Raw genomic sequence first — 22039 nt, forward strand, 5'->3', positions numbered from 1 at the left:
CGAATCTCCAGAGGCTGGATTAGGATAAGAGGGCCATACTGAATGTGCCGCTCAATGAGACAGATATAAGGTGGGCCATCAAACACATAAACATGGGAAAAAACACCAGGTACTGATTGGCTCAGTATTGAGTTCTACCAGACGTATGTGGAATTACTGTGGGCACCTTTACTGGCCATGTATACGGAGGCATTTGAGACAGGGAAGGTACCGCATCCCTCTGGGAGGCTAATATTGTAGTATGCCTAAACTGGGCAAGGACACTATTGATTGTGAATCTTACCATCCCTTCTCAATGATAAACATGGACGCAAAGATCCTAGGGAAAATACTGGCCCAATGACTATCAAGAGTGGCGGAGGGGATTGTACATACAGATCACGCGGGTTGGTGGATGGTCGTACCACTTCCACTAACATCCAGAAGGCGTAATTTATTACGAAACAGGCTGTGAAGGGGGAGGAGCCATGTGCAATTGCAGGTCTGGGATGCTCATAAGGCTTTCGATACTGTTAACTGGACATTCATGACGAATGCTCTCCAACAGTACTGGGGCCAGATTATTTGCGGTGGCTGAAATTAATTTATACTAACAGCAGAGCGTGAGTTAAGGTGGGCCATAGGATCTCAGACAGTTAGCCAATTGAGAAGGGGTCCCGTCCGGGGTGCCCCCTCTTTCCATTCATATTCGCTGTGGTTATTGAACTGTTAGCTCAACTGATATGTTCTAGACATGGGGACATCAGTGTTATTGTAGGGGCAAGCGAGAAGTAATTTTGCTATATGCTGATGACTTCCTTTGGGGAAGTTACGATTGAGTCTGCCTTATTTTTTCTGAGGAAATGGTTGTTTTATTGTTATTGTACTCTAAATAATTACAAAGAAACAACCAACTCGATTTTTGTCAATGGTATTCTCCTCTTTCTGAAACTGAAATTCACTTATGCCTCTTTCCATGAGAATTGTGATGTAGTTGAGATTTTTTAGTTCTGTGAGTGTGGTTGAACCTTCGGTATGAGTTAGTTGAAACTGGAGGTGTTGGATTTGAGTTTCTAGATTATTCAGGCTAGTGTGGTCGTTTTTATTTTTGCCTGCCATGATGTTGATCATAGAACCCATAATGGGGGCTTTGAGGTTGTCCCAAAAAGATAATGCATTTTTTTCCCCCAATATTCCTCTATGTAGTAATTGATCGCATTCCTGATCAAATCTCTTAGATTTGCATTGTCCACTAGAATGTCATTCATTCTCTATTGTCTTGGAATTGAGAGGATGAGAAAAGAAGGCAAAACCACTACCTGTTGATAAATGTAATCAAACCAAATAAAGGGGACTATGGGCTTTGTTTAGGTCCAGCATACATGTCCAGGCAACGTCAAACCAAAAGAGCTATGCAGTTCCAATGAAGGCAAGAAGGGGGGGAGAGAGAAAACCCAAAAGGCAATAGGTTGTCCATAGGTTGAATTAGGACTCTCACACACCCTGCCAGCTGGATGTCATGCTTCATCATAGGGCATGTTCCTCGTCAGGTCGGCGATAAAACAGGGAATGGAAGTCCAGGCAGAATCATTTTAATGAACCTGGCTTCCAACCTGGTTAAAAATAGAGTGGCGACTACCTGATGTAATGTGTCAGGATGTTGCATTTTATCCCCGCACGGTCTACTGACCCTCACTTTAGCACATCTACACGTTTAGGTCCCTCACACCCACTGCACTATACGGCAAGGAATAAAAGATCTCCGCCAAAGGGCCCCTCATAGGGTGCCCGTCAGGTATTGCAGCGCCAACCACACGAAGAGCATGCCCTATGATGAAGCATGACATCCAGCTGGCTGGGTGTGTGAGGGCCCTAATTCCAAAAGGAGGGATTCCCCCTTCCCTCCTTTTCTAAAGGACAACCTTTCGCCTTTTGGGGTTTCTCTCCCCCCCCCTTCTTGCCCTCATAGGAACTGCATACCTCTTTTGGTTTGACGATAAATGTAATCACCAGACATCATTAAGGTTTTGTACTTTGCAAAGACTATATAGATGTGTATGGGATTTGTTAGGATGAATTTAACACAGGAGAGTCTGTCAAGCTTACCATCTAATAGGAGGATAAAGTCACCCCATAGATAATGCCTATGTCTTTAGGGAGATCAGTGATGGCTTTGTGGAGGGAGGACTAGAATACTGGCTTGTCATTGTTTGGGGCATAGACGTTTACAATATAGAATATCTTGTTTTGCCAGGGTGATTAACCATCTCCCATGTTTGTCCTGGTGATGTGAGATCATGCTAATGTGTGATTTCTTTGATATCAATATTACCTCTCCGTTTTTCTTTTGCTTCGCTGGGGAACTATGACATATTTCAATCTGAAATGTATTGTGTGTTCTATTGTTTGATAGAAAACTCTGTGTGTGAGTGTCAGGACGCATGATATAGTAAAGAAAAAAGATTATTGTCTATGCAGAATATCTGCCAGACCCCAGGAGGGTGGGGAAGAGAGAGGAGGAGCCCATTAAGAGATAAAGAAGGAAGACATGATAAACATAAGTAACAAACAAAATAACCCCACCCCAGCACCCGCCCCCCAAAGAGAACCACAGAGCTCTCTAGTCCACCCAGTATGTTGTAGTGTGTTTTATCTGGGTACCTGAAGAAATTCCTATTCTTTGCCCTTGTGTGGTTATAAATCACTAATATCCTTACAACGGCATAGAAACCCTTTTCATAATTCAGTCATAGCGCATGCTGTCACATTAAGCAAGCCTATTCCTCCAGCCCCCTAGAAAGCACACCGAGTTCTTAAACAAATCCAAGCCTCCAGCAACCTGGGAAATCCCCGCTGCTTTGTTTTGATTTCGTCCACAGAACTCCTGTAAAGCACTGTAAGAACGACCAGTTCTTAGTGACATCTTTATTGACGTCTTATGTCCAGCCTTGTAGTGTAGTTCCTATTATCCCAATAGGCTCTGCGCATTGGAATAATACCTTCAATAGTATAGACCTAGGACGGAGGTTAACTAGGTCTTCTACTGACGATATTAGACTTAAAGTTTTTGGTTTTGCCAGCTAGCTCAGAGTTCACTAGAAACTTTCTCGAATAGGCAAGGAGGAGTTTAACCTCCCTGGATAGACAAGAAGGGATTTAGTTTCTGACAACCATAGAACATGACAACTTTGCTCTCCCCTAATCAAGAGTGTATCTCTAGAGTCGTGTGAAAACAAAAGACAACTTATTTTACTCAGTCAGTTCAGTGCATTCTTAGTTTCACCAGATTGTAGAGAAAAGGAAGAGACGGGCGTGTTCAATAAAAGATGTTATTTATTGATCAGTCTCTTTTCTCGTACAAGAGAAATGAATCGATATTATTGCGATACTTATGGTTAAGTAAAGTGCATACAATAAAAGCAGGAGTATAAAATAATACTGCAGAAGCATTGATATGGTTTCTAAGCCATATGATATTTAAAACTGATAAAATAGATACATACATATATATACATTTGACTAATCTTACTCAACTGGTGCTTATAACCCCGCCTACCCCAGTGTACCTGACCTAAGCCTAATACGTGGGCGGGAGTAGATAAGTAGCAGTTTAAGTTAAGTTTGTTTTGCCAAGTGACTGACTCAAGAATTCTCTGCAAGGGGTTATTCAGTTCTGTACCTGAGATCTAGAATGGTTGAGGGCTGGTATCTCTCGTCTCTGGTCTTGATATTCCAGCTGCCTGCGAGGGCTGCTTGGAAGCGCCGGAGCTGGATTTCTCGGCAGGAGAAAAGCAGCGTCTTGTTCTCAGCGCGTCAGGAAGGCGGGGCAGCGCCAGTGGGGTCCGCTCTGTGCTGGCCTCTTCGGCAAGTCTCGCTGCTCCGATCTCGTCACCACCGCGTGTGTTTGCTTAAGGCAATGTCGGTAATATTTATACCTGTAAGGTGCCGAAATTGACGTAAGGATGGACATGGATACGTCAATAAGGATGTCATATGAACGGGCTCGTTCGCACATTCTTTTGCTGAAGTTCTCGGTGAAATCAAAACAATGGCCGCAGGGATTTTTCCAGGTTGTCATAGGTTTGATTTGTTTTGAGAACTCCGTATGCCTTATCAGGGGCTGGAGGAATAGTGCTTGCCTAATTAGATGGCAAGCGTTATGACCTAATCAGATAACGCGTTCCTGTGCCGTGGTGTGGCTTAATCAGATAACGTTTTTTTGTACCGTGGGATGGCTGCTAGTTAATTATTAACCAGAACAGGGTCAGGAATAGGGGGATCGATACAGAACCTATAGGAATACATCGCACCCACTCCACGCAGACTATGTCCATATTTACAAATCTAGGCATAGTAAATATACTAGTAGAGCACGTGTATACCGTACCACCCCAAAATACATCCATATGCATTTTGAAACCATGAAATATATGAAAAGATAAATATATGCATTATATGCACTCAAGCAGTATAACAATGCTAAATAAATTACGCATATTCATACATCATTATTAATAAAATATGAAGATAACACTTGAAAATGGCTCTTAAGACAGAAGAAAAAAATGCGAGACCATTTCATCACAAAATAAAATATATATGAACATGCCAGAGGGCAGCTAATGTCTCTAAAAGTTCCTAAAATAGAAATGTAGTTCTCTAAGAATAGTTTCTACTTTAAGCAGAAGATAAGTGTCCCGAAAAATTGCAACATATTTTGGGGCCGCTGAAAAAAATTATGTTCCGCTGTCCGTACTGGAGAAAAATTGTTCACAATACTTTATTATCAAAGTTGAAGGCCAAATTCAGGGTGTTCGGAACGCCGTGTGCTAGCTTGCTCAAAAGCCATTATTTCTGCTCTGGTGAGAACATCATATCATTTAGACTCTCGAAAAAGCTGTCAACAGCTTCCTGTGAAAATTCCATTAACTCGGAAAAAGATGTTACCATGCATTCATGAGCATGATTGCCTTCATTGATGTTTCGATCAGCATAGCTGACAGAAGGTCGTACCTGATCGATGCTGCTTTCATCTTGAACCTCACTACCCCTCAATCGTAGTGGTGAAGTCTCCACGAATACCGTCATCAGGATTGGTAGCCGCTGGGGACAGCACAATGCATGAGCCGTGACCGGACCCAACAAAGTTTCTGCATCCATTGGCGCATCCGATTGTAGCGTCAGACAGGTGTCCAACACGCATTCTTCTCCGCATAGCAAGCACCTTAATACAGGTAAAACACAGCTTTGCCACATTGGTCTAAATGAAAGAAACCAAGTCATGTTCAGGTCTCTAAGCCGGGACAGTCCAAGGATTTTAGATATCCGGTCCCGGTATCCAATGGCTAGGATTGTTTCTTCCCTTGTCGCAGGTGTTTTGTCTGTGACACGGTTTGCCATAGCGAAATAACAGAATCAAAAATAGGATTCCTGCCACTAGTCCCAAAAGGAGAGGAAGTCCACCAAAGATGGAATGGACAAAGTCCGGAAAAATACCCAGAATGGCTTTAAATGGTGTTAAAGCCCCCGAAAACACTGTCTTAAATACTTTTGAGACTCCACTGGTATCAGAAATATTTAAGATTTCGTTCAGGATTTCTGCGAAATGTATGGGGGAATTAGTTGATAACAATGAATGAATCTCTGCCGTTGTCCTTGCAACTTGGAGATCATACGTTTCTTTTGATGACGTGAGCCTGGTCGGCGTCTGAAGGAGCACTGTTTTCATTCTGCTTAAAGTATCAACTCGAATGGAAGCAATTTTCAAATTCGGCCATAACCTTGCCTCCCTGTCTGGCATTGCGCTGGGGAACAATACTCGTTCACAGCACATGACCTTCGCAGTCGTACTTATGAGATAAGGTATTCCGGGCACCAAGCTACAACATCTGCGGTCTACAATTATAATGTAACTCCCGTTCGATAGTCTCCTAAAGAATGGTTCTATTTGTGTCGCAGGTGTGCCTAGCTGGTGACATGAAAGGTTATTTGAGGACCCTTCACAGGCTCCGTGTAAACTAATACCATTACGCAGAAGTGTACCGCTTAGTGACATGGCACAATTATTGCCACTAAGAAACACTTTCCGGCCTTTATTACTGACACAAGCATGTGAATAGGGCAAGTTCCATGTTGACTTAATGTACCCTTTACCCAATTTTTCGTACATGCCAGCCTGTATATATTTTTGGCAGTATTGAAACCTGAAAGTAGATATTGGAATATTTATTATTCCATGTATTATCCATTCACTGACAGGTCGTTCTGACATTGTCAATGGTAATCTCTCGAGTTTCTCAATGCTCAGGATTGTATAATCAGCACCCTTCTGTGCCATACTGATTTGTTTATCAGTGAGGTTAAAGATATTGAATAGTGACGTTGTGTTGATTAAACGCCAAGGCACATAGCCTGAACGCAGATTTTGTAACGTCCAGCCAAGTTGTACAATAGAACGCAATTGGGACTGACCGTGTTGTAACAACAGTAAGTCTTGCGATATTATGTCGATTGCTGAAGACACAATGCTGTCCAAAGAGTATATTCTGGAGGACAGAGTCATTAACCCATTGTCCACTACAGAAAGTGATTTTTCCAAATGAATACGGTCAATTTCCCGTATTCTCTCTGACGTTTCAATTTGAGTTATTTTCCAGGCTTCGTTATAAGCTGCATATATAGAGGCTGCTATGAAGCGTTTTTGACGCTGTTTGCGCGGTCCCATAATGAAATCACGCAAGTCAGCACCATCAGTAAGTAAAGTCAGGTGTTGCTTAATTTCTGCCAGTGTGGATGTTTGTAGCCATTGAAGGCAGAGCTTGCCCACACTGTACGTGGTAATTATCCCTGGGTGTTGTCTTTGGGAATATCTAGGGTCTGGCCTTGTCAATTTGAACCCCTGGATTTTGTTCAGGAATCTGTCTTGACAGTTATTAGTATCTGTGGGCCAGATTAACCATTGTTTCCAATCAGGATGTGTTCTGTTTTGGCTTAATATATGGTTTACGTCTATAAAGATATATTACCGTTCATTGATGGCTTTGGAATAGACGGTTTGTTTAAGTCTTTGATTTTGGCTAGGCCAAGACAGGTAGTTTGTTGAACAGTGTCATTCAAAAATATAATTTGTTCTGGGATCATGCAGGCTCTAAACAATGATTCTATACCTTGTACTTGCCAATCCTTTGTACCCCAAACACTTTTTACTTCAACATTTTTGTCCCAGTATTCAAAACCAAATGTACTCATTTGCTCAAAAAATGAGTCTGAATATATCAATTTAGTGTTTGTAAGCATGGTCTTTGTACCTGTCTTATTTGTTAATTTGAAATAAAATGTTTCTGCATTACTTGTATTGAACCCTGAAAAATATGAATATTTGTCATAAAAAGTTCTTGAGCTACCTTTTGGAGGGGTTGCACAGTGTTCCCATTGATTATAATTTAAAACATTTCTAGGTTGTGCAGATTTATGCAGATAATGATTACTATAGTGATTATAGCAGAACATTTTATCATAATTAGACGAACCCTGCAAATCATGTTTTGTAAATTTAGCAGACATCACTAGGTCAGACATCATATTATTAATGCTTTCAACGTCCCAATCATCAGCAACTGAGCTTGGTTTTACAAAGTCACTCAATGAGATCTTGATTTGATGTGGATACTTCAGGATTTCAACCGGACCATAGATTTCATAATCAGTATTGTCCCATGCTACCCCACCGGGTATAGGATTGGCTGTGAAGTTGACTGAAGAAAGTTCTCTTTTTTCGACGTGTGTGGTTTGAGGACCAAGTTGATTTTCTGGCTTGCTGTGTCCATTTTAGCATATTTTCCCTCAATGAAGTGTCCCAAACATAGTACCATGATGAGCCAAAGTATGAGGATAAGTGCACCTAAGGCCACCCAGAATTCAATCCACGGAGAAATCAGATAGGTTTCTTTCAGATGTTGAAAAAGTTCCTTAGCTTTATCTTTAAAGGTTTTTGTTGATGTTTGTTCCTTTGATTCACTCAGGTTTTCAGATGAATCATTGAAGTTGATGAAGTAACCGGATGCCGTTCTGTCTATTGTTCCTATTGTTTCAGGATTGCTGTTTGCTTTATTATTGTGTTTTGTTGCAGCAGCATAGTCATTTGTTACTTCATTGTAGATTGGTGTGTCTCTGCTAAATGTTTTTATTTGGGTTTTTAGAGGTTTAAGTTCCATAGCATTGTTGCATAGTCCTTGTTGTTGTTCTTCTGTTGGTATTTCAAATGTGAGCAGCCTCTTAGATTGAACCTCTGTGTTTGTAGCAAACCTTGGTGTTCTGCTACTTATCGGGAGTCCACTTGGCCTACTGTTCGTTATCGGCCACATGATTGTGGGTTTATCAGGTCGATTGATACAACTCTGTTCTCCTTTTTACCAGCAAGGGGCGGTAGTACTACTGATCTTGTCCCGTTGATAGACAAGACAGGAACTGCTTTTCTGTAAGAAGGCCCAAATTCCTTCTTTACCGCGATCTTTTCTCTGACTAGATCCCCGACTTTTGGAATCCAGACAGTTCTTGCTGGGACAGGTGGTTTTTCTTCAGTGGTCGTTGGCTGTTGTTTCAACTTTATGTTGCTCAGGTCTTTCCTTGTTTCGTTTAAGTCCTGCAAAATAGCCAAACGATCTTTGATATCAAAGCTTTTTTCTTTAACCACTGAAATCTGACTGTCAAGATCTAAGACCATCATTCTAGTTCCAAACAATAATTCGTACGGACTGAATCCCCTCATAGAATTTCTTGCCAGGTTATTTAGACTACGTTGGACACTTATTAGATGTTTTACCCACCCAGCTCCCGAACCTAATACCTTCGCTGTTATAGATTGCTTTATGCCTTTGGTTTTTTCTTTACACCATCCCGTTCCCTCAGGTAGGAAGTGAGAAGAGTCCCGCTATGCTATGCTCATTTGGCCATGTTTTTCATACGCTTTAGGGCATGAAGGAAACAAAAAAAAAAAAAAACATTCAGCCAAACGTAGCATGCTTCAAGCGTATATGCCATTATAGACTCGCAAATCTTTTTATAACAGTCCAGACGTCAGCCGAGTGCTGGGGTCTTACATCATAAGTGAAAATTAGTCTTTTTATGTTAATATAACGCTTTTTCGTGATGGGTACTTTCTTATTGTTGTTGTTTTTCTAGAGCGAAGTGCCATGGTAATAGTCCTCCTCGCTCGCCACTGCGATCTCTATTGCAGTCTGGGCAGTTTTTTACAAAAATGTGATGATGCAGGCTCATGCCTGGCCACCAGTACACTGATTGTAATTCTTCCAGAGAATCTTTTTGTTTAAGGTGTCTGAGACCCTCACCCATATGTGCGTCTGCTATTAACAAGCCTCTCCTGTCCGTGTTTGGAATCACTCTATCCCCCACTCCAGGGATTCGAGCAAAAGAGACTGAGTTTGCATCGATTATGTATGTATAATTGAGTGGATAATTGATCGGTAGCGCCGAGCAGTCGCCTTTTGATGACGTTTTCACCGCCAGCACCGTTTCACCGTCAATGTGTTTTACTGTATGCTTTTTCTTGACTATTGAAGCCGATTCAGTTGCTGCCGTTGTGGCTTTCTCAGCCAATGAATTCCCTGCAACGTGAACGCCATCACGCTGATGACTCAGTGAGTGTATCACGTGAGTTTTTGGTAGTTCTTTCTGTAAAAGAACTACTTGTTCCCAAAGCACTTTTTGCTTTATTGTTGCACCTGTGTCATCTTTGTAACCGTTTTGAATCCATTTCTGTAAATCGTTATTGTATGATTTGACGCAGTAATACGAATCGCACACAATAAGTGTCGGGAATTCGCGATCGGCATTATCTAGCGCCATTTTTAACGCTATTATTTCCGTTTGTTGTTCTGAATTATTTTCCACTGAGTGTGTTTTTGTAAGTAGAGGTCTTAATTTACCTCCGCGCCACACTTCTTTTACAATTTCGCATGTGGCCTTGTAAGCCAGCTCTCCCCAAACCGAGGGTTGAGCATGCCCGTCTGTATGTATTACACAGGCGCACTGTCGTAAAGGCAGAATGTCGATTGGCAGAGGGTATGTCATTTCATATTCTAGATATCTTAATTCCTTTAATTCTGGATCAAAGTAGTATTTTACTCTGTCCGTTGTAATTGAATTCACCCATTGTATCCATTCTGGATTCAACGCTGTTGTTGGTAAATTACATGGGGTTGTTAATGCCTCAAAGGCTGACTCCGCTGTTCTGACTGTGATACGTCTACCGTCAGCGTTGTCTTTTTCTTTTGCTATAGCCGTTTGAACTGCATGAACAATGTTGTCTTTAATACTGAACTTCTTTTCAGCTTCTGTGTACAAGTGTGATTTGTATGCAATTGGTACCTTTTCTCCCTCATTAGAGGTCAGGTATGTGAATCCGCATCTTCCTGGGATGACTCGAATCACAAGATTGCGTGTGTTGTCACGTGTTTCTAATTTTGTTTTAATTAACATGTCTGTTTGTAAAGATCTCAAAATTTCTGTGTGTTTTTGAGTCCAATTGATTCTTTTAAAATCTGGTTTTATTAGATCATAAAGGGGGTTGACCCTTTCTGCGTAATTTGCAATGTATGTTCTTCCGAAATTTAGGAAGCCTAGAATTGATTGTAAGTTTTTTAGTGTTCTAGGAGCTTGGAGTACCGCACATTTCTCTAGGAAATTGTCAGCCAGGCTTTTGCCTTCACTTGATAATTCATATCCTAAAAACAGGACTGTTAGATGGGCAATTCTTGATTTTTTAAAGTTGAATTTGTAACCCTCTGCTGCGAACCCAAGTATTATGGTGTTCACTCTCTTCAAGTGAGTATCCAAGTCATCATCTGTTAGGTAAATGTCGTTGACATATGATAATGCCTCATCATCGTATGTTTGTAGTAATTCTGTTACTCTCTTTGAGAATAATCCTGGGCTGTTCTTGTGCCCCTGGGGTAAACGGCAGAAACTTTTTTGCGAGCCATTTACCGAGAACGCAGTCAAATATCTGCTCTCTGGTGCTATATTTTGACAAAAGAATCCATTAGAGATGTCTAATGTTGTTTTGTATTTTTTGCGCACTATGTTATTCATTAGTGCAGCACTATGCGAGTTTTGCACTGCAAAGGTTTTGCAACATGAGTTAAGGTGTCTGTAATCCAAAACTAGACGATATGAGTTGTCTGGTTTGGAGACAGGAAACAAAGGATTGTTCATTTGTGAGGTGCAAGTTTCAATCACCCCCTGGTATTCAAGTTGATCTAGGATCTCTTTTACCTGTTTTTTAGCTTCTTGCTTAATTGGGTACTGCCTCTGTGCAGTAGGTTGTGATTTTAACTGGATTTTGTGAGGAGGAGAGTCCTCATCCCATCCTACATGATTTTTATATAAAGCAGGAGCTTGAGCTACTGCCCACTTTCTAGCAAGTGTATATTTTTTATGAATTGGAATATGATTTGAGAAGGCAGACATAATTATTTCTTCGCCATGAGGACACTCCCTGACAAACTCTGGTGGCCAGTCTCGTTCAGCTAGAAGGATGTCATAGCCCTTGGACAGATTATCCCAAAATAGTCCCCTTATTTTTCTAGTCTTATCCCCCTCTATACGCAATGTAATTTCATATATTTTATGAGGTTTGCTAACTCTGGTATCTGCAGTTTCCACCTGAATGTATTCATTCGTGTCCACTGTCTCCAGATGATTCATAAGGACTTTGCGAGCTATGCTCACTTCTGCTGCGCTGTCTAGCATTGTCTGAGCCCATTCTCCGTTTTTCAGCTGTGTCCTCAGTATTCTCGGCATTGTTGATTACTTTAATACTGGCTACCTTCTTTTTTGGAAATTGTAACTTTTTATTTGGATGAGCAGGTTCCTTGTCTTTGGACTTGACGTGCTCTTCCCTGTGTTCTGATCGTCCTCTTCTTTCCGATTTCTGCGAGGAAGTCTGAAAAGATTGAGAGGGACGTGTATCATTATCTTGATATCTATCAGGTTTCTTTATATTATCCCTATTTCTAAGGTTGTATTTTTTCCCAGAGGGCTCACTTTGGGGAGACCTGCGTCCTTGGTTCGGAGATCTTTCTCTCCGCCGAGGAGACCTTCCTCTGGACTGGAATCTTTTTTCTTTAGGATTGGATTGTTTGTTTCCATCCCAGCTCTTTTTTTGAGTGTTTAAATTATTTTTAATAAATGCCTTTTCAGGACTTTCAATCAGTTGAGGTTTTACCGGTATTCCACCCAGACTATCTCTTCCTAGTTCTTCATAGGATTTCTCTATGATTCTGGCAATTTCAGTTGGTTGGTCTGCTATATCTGTCTCTTTTAACCTTTGGCGTATCGCCACGTTTGCTGCTTCTCCCTTTATGTTGGCTAATAATATAGCCGAGACCTGCTTGAAGTCTTTCAGTAATTTCATACCAAGAGTTAAGGCGGGTTCTGGACCATATTCATCTTGAATTTGTTTTAGCACATCTGGTATTACTGACATGGATGGTACACCATGTGTTTTTGTGTATATGGAAGCAAAGACTGTAACCCAAGTGTCACAGTCTTCCACGTGTGGTGCGATTCCCATTGGAAGACAGATAGTCAGAATCCTGTGTTTTTCTACCGGGGTGGTGTCTGGAAACACCGCCTCTATTTGAGTGATTTTTTGTGCTAGCCAGAAGGGTATTTGTTCCCGTTTTGCGGGTACTTTACCCAGACAGGACTGTATGTTCTGTGGTGTAATTTTATTTGTGTTACCCTGATGAGGGTTCAGCTGTGGAATTTTACTTGCTGGTTGGACTGTTGAAGTCCGCATTACATATTGGACTAATTGTCTATGTATTTTGATTAGTTGTTTTAGCTGTATTAAAAGCTCTGCTGCAGGCATTTCTTCAATGTCTGGATGTGGTGTATATCCGGCTAGGACCGGCCACGTTGCTCCTGGTCTAGCTAGTGGACCGAGCCTGGTGATGTGATTATTATGTTTTAGGGTGCCTTTAAACAAGAGCAGGTGCTCTTGGAATTTGAGTGGTACTTCCACCTCCTCGAAAGGAGTGTAGGTATCCGGTGGTTCCTCTATTTTATAATAGTGGAACTCTTTTGTTACAGCGTTTGCTGCTGGAAAGTTTATCCATGAATAGAATACCTCTGTCTGCCGATATTCGTGTGCCTCAATTACGAATATGACTGTACCACCTCTCGATGTCAGTCCATTTTCTATAAGTTTTAAGGTTATAGATTTCCTTATGTTGACCGGGATGAGTATTGCATTTGGGTCATTTTCCAGCAGAGTATTGTCTGCTACTAGGAGTTCAGCTGCTAGTCTAACTGTCTCCCTTTCTTCATCACTGTCTATCATTTTACCGACAGGAAGGTTATTCTGTTTGTTTGCAGATCAGGTTTCTATGGAAACAAAGATTAGATGCACAATATTTTGGAACAGTGTATCCTTCAACGTTGACTAAACCAAGAACCATACATAGGAGTCTCCTCCTGCGAGGTTTGGCGGATATGACCTTTCACCCACTCCAGACGTCTTTGGAGTATTATGGGAAAAAAGGGGGTTCTGTGTGAAAAAGCACGACTGAGTTACTCTAATGTCTTGCGTTAGTTTTATCGCCTATCCAAACGTTTGGGCGCCATGTAGTGTAGTTCCTATTATCCCAATAGGCTCTGCGCATTGGAATAATACCTTCAATAGTATAGACCTAGGACGGAGGTTAACTAGGTCTTCTACTGACGATATTAGACTTAAAGTTTTTGGTTTTGCCAGCTAGCTCAGAGTTCACTAGAAACTTTCTCGAATAGGCAAGGAGGAGTTTAACCTCCCTGGATAGACAAGAAGGGATTTAGTTTCTGACAACCATAGAACATGACAACTTTGCTCTACCCTAATCAAGAGTGTATCTCTATAGTCGTGTGAAAACAAAAGACAACTTATTTTACTCAGTCAGTTCAGTGCATTCTTAGTTTCACCAGATTGTAGAGAAAAGGAAGAGACGGGCGTGTTCAATATAAGATGTTATTTATTGATCAGTCTCTTTTCTCGTACAAGAGAAATGAATCGATATTATTGCGATACTTATGGTTAAGTAAAGTGCATACAATAAAAGCAGGAGTATACTGCAGAAGCATTGATATGGTTTCTAAGCCATATGATATTTAAAACTGATAAAATAGATACATACATATATATATATTTGACTAATCGTACTCAACTGGTGCTTCTAACCACGCCTACCCCAGTGTACCTGACCTAAGCCTAATACGTGGGCGGGAGTAGATAAGTAGCAGTTTAAGTTAAGTTTGTTTTGCCAAGTGACTGACTCAAGAATTCTCTGCAAGGGGTTATTCAGTTCTGTACCTGAGATCTAGAATGGTTGAGGGCTGGTATCTCTCGTCTCTGGTCTTGATATTCCAGCTGCCTTCGAGGGCTGCTTGGAAGCACCGGAGCTGGATTTCTCGGCAGGAGAAAAGCAGCGTCTCGTTCTCAGCGCGTCAGGAAGGCGGGGCAGCGCCAGTGGGGTCCGCTCTGTGCTGGCCTCTTCGGCAAGTCTCCCTGCTCCGATCTCGTCACCACCGCGTGTGTTTGCTTAAGGCAATGTCGGTAATATTTATACCTGTAAGGAGCCGAGATTGACGTAAGGATGGACATGGATACGTCAATAAGGATGTCATATGAACGGGCTCGTTCGCACATTCTTTTGCTGAAGTTCTCGGTGAAATCAAAACAATGGCCGCAGGGATTTTCCCAGGTTGTCATAGGTTTGATTTGTTTTGAGAACTCCGTATGCCTTATCAGGGGCTGGAGGAATAGTGCTTGCCTAATTAGATGGCAAGCGTTATGACCTAATCAGATAACGCCTTCCTGTGCCGTGGTGTGGCTTAATCAGATAACGTTTTTTTGTACCGTGGGATGGCTGCTAGTTAATTATTAACCAGAACAGGGTCAGGAATAGGGGGATCGATACAGAACCTATAGGAATACATCACAGCCTTACGTCAAACCCGGCACCTTTCAGGTATAAATATACCAACGTTGCCTTAAGCAAACACACGGTGGTGATGAATCTGGAGCAGCTACTACTTGCCCGAGAGCCCAGCTGATGCGAGAGCCCACGGACGCTGCCCCTCCCTTTTGACGCGCTGAGAAAGACGCTGTCTTTTCTCCTGCCGAGAAATCCAGCCTCCGGCGTTTCCAGCCTACCCTTGCGGGTGACTGGGATACCGAGTCCTGAGAGAGAGATACCAGCCCTCCTGCCTTCTAATACCCAGGTACTGAACTGACCAAACCCTTACAGAGAATTCTTGAGTCAGATTCTTGGCAATACAAACCTAACTTAAACTGCTACTTACTTACTCCTTCCCACGTATTAGGCTTAGGTCAGGTACACCGGGGTAGGCGTAGTTAGAAGCACCAGTTGAGTACGATTAGTCAATGTATATATGTATGTATCTATTTTATCCATTTTAAAGTATCATATGGCTAAGAAACCATATCAATGCTTTTACAGTATTATTTCATAATCCTGCTTTTACTGTATGCACTTTACTTAACTATAAGTATTGCAATTGTAGCAATTCATTTCTCTTGTATGAGGAAAGAGACTGCTCAAGAAATAACACCTTTTATTGAAAACGCCCGTCTCTCTTTTTCTCTACAATCTGGTGAAACTAAGTACGCACCTTTGACTGAGTGAAATAGCTGTCTTTTGTTTTCACACGACTCTAGAGATATACTCTTATTCAGGGAGAGCAAAGTTGTCATGTTTTATGGTTGTCAGAAACTAAATCCCTTCTTGTCTATCCAGGGAGGTTAAACTCCTCCTCGCTTATTCGAGAAAGTTTCTAGTGAACTCTGAGCTAGCTGGCACAAAACTTAAGTCTAATATAGTCAGTAGAGACCTAGTTAACCTCAGTCCTACGTCTACACTACTGAAGATATTATTCCAATGCGCAGAGCCTATTGGGACTATAGGAACTACACTACATGGCGCCCAACTTTGGTAAGGCGATAAATCTAACGCAAGACGTTAGTCCCTTTTTCCCGTAAATACTCCAAAGACGTCTGGAGTGGGTCAAAGGTTAAAATCCGCCGGAACTTAGTAGGAAGAGATTTCTATGTATAGTTTTTGGTTTATTCAACGTTGAAGGATACAGAGTTCCAAAATATTGTGCACCTAATCTTTGTTTCCTTGAAAACTTAATCTGCAACAAAAAAACCTTCTTGTCAGTAAAATGTCAGACAATGAAGAAGAAAGGGAGGCAGCTAGAATAGCAGCTCGTCTCCTAAAGGAAGACACAAGTCTCCTACAGCAAGACCCGGATGCAATACTCATCCCGGTCAGCATAAGAAAAACTATAACTCTTAAACTAATAGCAAATGGACTAACATCGAGAGGTGGTACAGTCATATTCGTAATTGAGGCACATGAATATCGGCAGACAGAGGTATTCTATTCATGGATAAACTTTCCAGCAGCAAACGCTGTCACACATGAGTTCCACTATTACAAAATAAAGGAACCACCGGATATCTACACTCCTTTCGAGGAGGTGGAAATCCCATTAAAATACCAAGAGCACCTGCTCTGGTTTAAAGGCGCCCTAAAACATATTAATCACATCACCAGGCTCGGTCCACTAGGTAGACCAGGAGCAACGTGGCCGGTTCTAGCGAGCTACACACCACATCCAGACATTGAAAAAATGTCAATACCAGAACTTTTGGTACAGTTAAAACAACTGATTAAAATATATAGACAATTAGTCCAATATGTAATGCGGACTTCAACAGTCCAACCAGCTATTAACATTCCACAGCTGACCCCTCATCAGGGGAATACAAATAAAATAACACCACAGAACATACAGTCGTGTCTGGGTAAAGTACCCACAAAAAGGGAACAAATTCCATTCTGGTTAGCACAAAAAATCACTCAAATAGAGGCAGTATTTCCGGATACTACCCCTACTGAGAAACACAGAATTCTGACTATCTGTCTTCCAATGGGGATCGCACCACATGTGGAGGACTGTGACACTTGGGGCACAGTCTTTGCTTCCATTTACACAAAAACACATGGTGTTCCGTCCATGGCGGTAATACCAGATGTGCTAAGACAAATTCAAAACGAATACGGTGCATAAACTGCTTTAACTCTGGGTATGAAATTACTGAAAGACTTCAAGCAGGTCTCAGCTTTATTATTATCTAACATAAAAGGAGAAGCAGCATCTGTGGCGATCCGCCAGAAATTGAAAGAAACAGATATAGCAGAACAGCCGTTTGAACTTGCCAGAATCATAGAAAAATCCTATGAAGAGCTAGGAAGAGATAGTTTGGGTGGGAAACGGGTAAAACCCCAACTAACTGAAAATCCTGAAAAGATATTTATTAAAAATAATTTAAACACTCCAAAAAAGAGCTGGGATGGAAATAAACAATCCACTCCCAAAGAAAAAAGATTCGAGTCCAGAGGAAGGTCTCCTCGGCGGAGAGAAAGATCTCCGGACCAAGGACACAAGTCTCCCCAGAGGGAGCCCTCTGAGAAAAGATACAACCTCAGAAATAGGGATAATTTGAAAAAACCTGATAGATATCAAGATATTGATACACGTCCCTCTCGATCTTTTCAGACTTCCTCGCAGAAATCGGAAAAAAGAGGACGGTCAGAACACAAGGAAGAGCACGTCAAGTCCAAAGACAAGGAACCTGCTCATCAAAGTAAAAAACTACAATTTCCAAAAAAGAAGGTAGCCAGCATTAAAATAATCAAACATGCCGAGGATCCTGAGGACACAGCTGAAAAACGGAGAGGGGGCTCAGACAATGCTAGACAGCGCAGCAGAAGTGAGCATAGCTCGCAAGATCCTGATGAATCATCTGGAGACAGTGCACACGAATGAATACATTCAGGTGGAAACTGCAGACACCAGAGTTAGCAAACCTCATTAAATATACGAAATAACATTACGTATAGAGGGAGATAAGACTAGGAAAATTAGGGGTCTAGTTTGGGATAACCTCTCCAAAGGCTATGACATCCTTTTAGCTGAAAAAGACTGGCCACCGGAGTTTGTCAGGGAGTGCCCTCATGGCGAAGAAATGATTATGCCTGCCTTCTCAAATCACATTCCAATTCATAAAAAATATACACTTGCAAGAAAGTGGGCAGTAGCCCAAGCTCCTGCATTATATAAAAACCATGTTGGATGGGATGAGGACTCTCCTCCTCACAAAATCCAGTTAAAAAATCAACTAACTGCACAAAGGCAGTACCCAATGAAGCAAGAAGCTAAAAAACAGGTCAGGGAGATCTTAGATCAACTTGAATACCAGGGAGTGATTGAAACATGCACCTCACAAATGAATAACCCTTTGATTCCTGTCTCCAAGCCAGACGATTCATATCGTCTAGTTTTGGACTACAGACACCTTAACTCATGTTGCAAAACCTTTGCAGTACAAAACTCACATAGTGCAGCACTAATGAATAACATTGTGCGCAAAAAATACAAAACAACATTAGACATCTCTAATGGATTCTTTTGTCAAAATATAGCACCTGAAAGCAGGTATTTGACCGCTTTCTCAATAATGGGCTCGCAGAAAGAATTCTGTCGACTGCCACAGGGGTTCAAGAACAGCCCAGGATTATTCTCAGCAAGAGTAACAGAGTTACTACAAATGTATGATGATGAGGCATTATCTTATGTCGATGACATCTATCTAACAGATGATGACTTGGATACTCACTTGAAAAGAGTGAACACCATAATACTTGGGTTCGCAGCAGAGGGTTACAAATTCAACTTTAAAAAGTCACAAATTGCCCATCTAACTGTCCTGTTTTTAGGATATGAATTATCAAGTGAAGGCAAAAGCCTGGCAGACAATTTCTTAGAGAAATGTGCTGTAATCCAAGCACCAAGAACGCTGAAAAACTTACAATCAATTCTAGGTTTCCTGAATTTCGGAAGAATTTACATTCTAAATTATGCAGAGAGGGTTAAACCTCTCTATGAACTAATAAGACCAGATTTTAAAACAATCAATTGGACTCAAAAACACACAGAAATTTTGAGATCATTGCAAACAGACATGTTAGCTAAAACAAAATTGCAAACACGCGATAACACTCGCAACCTTGTAATCCGAGTCATCCCAGGAAGATGCGGATTCACATACCTGATCTCTAATGAGGGAGAAACAGTACCAATAGCATACAAAAAACATATGTACACAGAAGCTGAAAAAACATTCAGCATTAAGGAAAACATTGTTCATGCGGTTCAAACAGCTGTAGCAAAAGAAAGAGACCAAGCTGATGGCAGACAGATTACTGTTAGAACAGCAGAATCAGCCTTTGAGGCATTAACAAGCCCATGTAATTTACCTACTGTGGCATTAAATCCAAAATGGATACAATGGGAAAATTCTCTTGCTACACACAAAGTGAAATACTATTTTGACCCGGAAATGAAAAAATTAAAAAATCTAGAATATGAAAGAGAATATCCTCTGCCAATCAACATTCCGCCCATACAACAGTACGCCTGTGTAATATATACAGACGGACATGCACAACCCTCAGTTTGGGGAAAACAAGCCTATAACGCCACATGCGAGATTGTTAAATACGTGTGGCGCGGAGATAAATTAAGACCTCTGGTAACAAAATCACACTCTGTGGAAAATAATTCAGATAAACAAACTGAAATAATAGCGTCGAAAATGGCGCTAGATAATGCGGATCGCGAATTCCCGACACTAATAGTGTGCGATTCATATTACTGCGTCAAATCATACAATAACGACTTGCAGAAATGGGTTCAAAACGGTTACAAAGATGACACAGGTGCCACAATAAAGAAAAAATCGCTTTGGGAACAAGTAGTTCTTTTACAGAAAGAACTACCAAAGACTCACGTGATACATTCATTGAGTCATGAACGTGATGGCGTTCACGTTCTAGGGAATTCATTGGCTGAGACAGCCACAGCGGAAGCAACTAAGTCGGCTTCCGTAGCTACAAAAAAGCGTTCAGGAAAATACGTAGACGGGGAAACAATGCTGGCGGTAAAAACGTCATCAAAAGGCGACTGTTCAGCGCTACCTGACAACTATCCACTCAATTATACATACGTAATCGATGCAAACTCCGTTCCTTTTGCTCAAATCCCTGGAGTGGGGGATAGAGTGATTCCAAACACGAACAGGAGAAACTTATTAGTGGCAGACGCACATATGGGTGAGGGTCTAAGACACCTTAAGATTAAGGAATCTCTGAAAGAATTACAATCAATATACCGGTGGCCGGGAATGAGCCTGCAAAACTACAAATTTGCATTTTACTGTAAAAACTGCAACAGAGACCGCAGTGGTGAAATGCCCGGAGCACTACCAATGCCCTTCTTTTAGAGATCACATAAATTCCCATAAAAAATGCGTTCCATTAATAATATAATTTCAGACTAGTTTCACTTAAAATGTAGACCCCAGCACCCGGCTGACGTCTGAACTGTTATAAAAAGATTTGCGAGTCTATAGCGGCATAGACGCAATTGGCATGCTACACTCTGACCAGGGTCCTGCTTTTAGCTCTCGAGCTTATGAGGAGGACATGACCAGCATGGGCATTGCATTGCGGGAATCTTATCACTTCCTTCCTGAGGAAAATGGGATGGTGGAAAGACAAAACCGAGACATAAAGCAATCTATAACGGCAAAGGTATTAGGTTCGGGGGTTGGGTGGGTCAAACATTTAATAAGTGTCCAACGTAGTCTTAATAATCTGCCAAGAAATTCTCTAAAAGGTTTCAGTCCGCACGAACTATTGTTCGGGACTAGAATGCATATCCAGGACCTCGATAGTCAAACTTCAGTGGTAGAAAGAAAATGCTTTGATATCAAAGATCGTTTGGCTATTTTACAGGACTTAAATGAAACAAGAAAAGACCTGAGCAACATAAAGTTGAAACAACAGCCAACAGCCACTGAAGAGAAACCACCTGTCCCAGCAAGGCCTGTCTGGATTCCAAAGATTGGGGATTTGGTCAGAGAGAAAATCGCGGTGAAGAAGGAATTTGGGCCTTCTTACAGAAAAGCAGTACCTGTCTTAGCTGTCAACGGAACAAGATCAGTTGTACTACCGCCCCTTGCTGGTAAAAAGGAGAACCGAGTTGTATCCATCGACCTGGTTAAACCACAATCATGTGGCCAATAATAAGTAGTAGGCCAAGTGGACTCCCAAGAAGTAGCAGAACACCAAAGTTTGCTACAAATCAAGAGGTTCAAACTGAGAGACTAATCACATTTCATAAACCTACAGTGAATCAACAAGCACTATGCAACAAAGCCATGGAACTTATGCCTCTTGAAACCCAAATTACAACAATTTGTCAAGAAACACCTGTCTACAACGATGTAGCCACAGACTATGCTAATAAAACAAGGAAAAATGCAGAAGCAATTCCAATAATTGACAGAACTGCGTCAGGCTACTTCATCAACTTCGATGACTTTTCTGAGGATCCGAGCGAACAGGAGGAACAGCCAACGACAACAACAACTTTTAAAGACAAGACTAAAGAACTCTTTCATCAACTAAAAGAAACCTATCTGATTTCTCCATGGATTGAATTTTGGGTGGTGGTAGGTGTACTTTTCCTCCTGCTTTGGCTCATCATGGTGCTATGCTGGGGACACTTCATTGAGGGAAAATATGTTACAATGGACACAGCAAGCCAGAATATCAACCTGGTCCTAAAGCCACACAAGTCTTCACACATCGAGAAAAGAGAACTTTCTTCAGTAAACTTCACAGCCAATCCATTACCCGGTGGGGTAGCATGGGACAGAACAGAGTACGATATGTATGGCCCGGTCGAGCTCTTGAAGTATCTTCATCAATTTAAGGTTCCATTAAGTGACTTTGTAAAACCGAGTACATTCTCTGATGATTGGGACTTTGAAAGTATTAATGATATGATGTCAGACTTAGTTATGTCAGCAAAATTTACAGAACATGATTATTTACAGGGTTCATCAAAT

General features: G+C 41.4%; 1 protein-coding gene across 2 annotated transcripts in view; it reads left to right on the top strand.

Annotated features, from left to right (window-relative positions):
* LOC144772394 (uncharacterized) overlaps positions 1-22039 on the top strand; it is a 552770-nt gene that overhangs the window by 36835 nt on the left and 493896 nt on the right. The gene's annotated exons all lie outside the window — the stretch shown is intronic.

The sequence above is a fragment of the Lissotriton helveticus genome, chromosome 8, assembly GCF_964261635.1.
Source record: "Lissotriton helveticus chromosome 8, aLisHel1.1, whole genome shotgun sequence".
In the NCBI taxonomy this organism is placed as follows: Eukaryota; Metazoa; Chordata; class Amphibia; order Caudata; family Salamandridae; genus Lissotriton; species Lissotriton helveticus.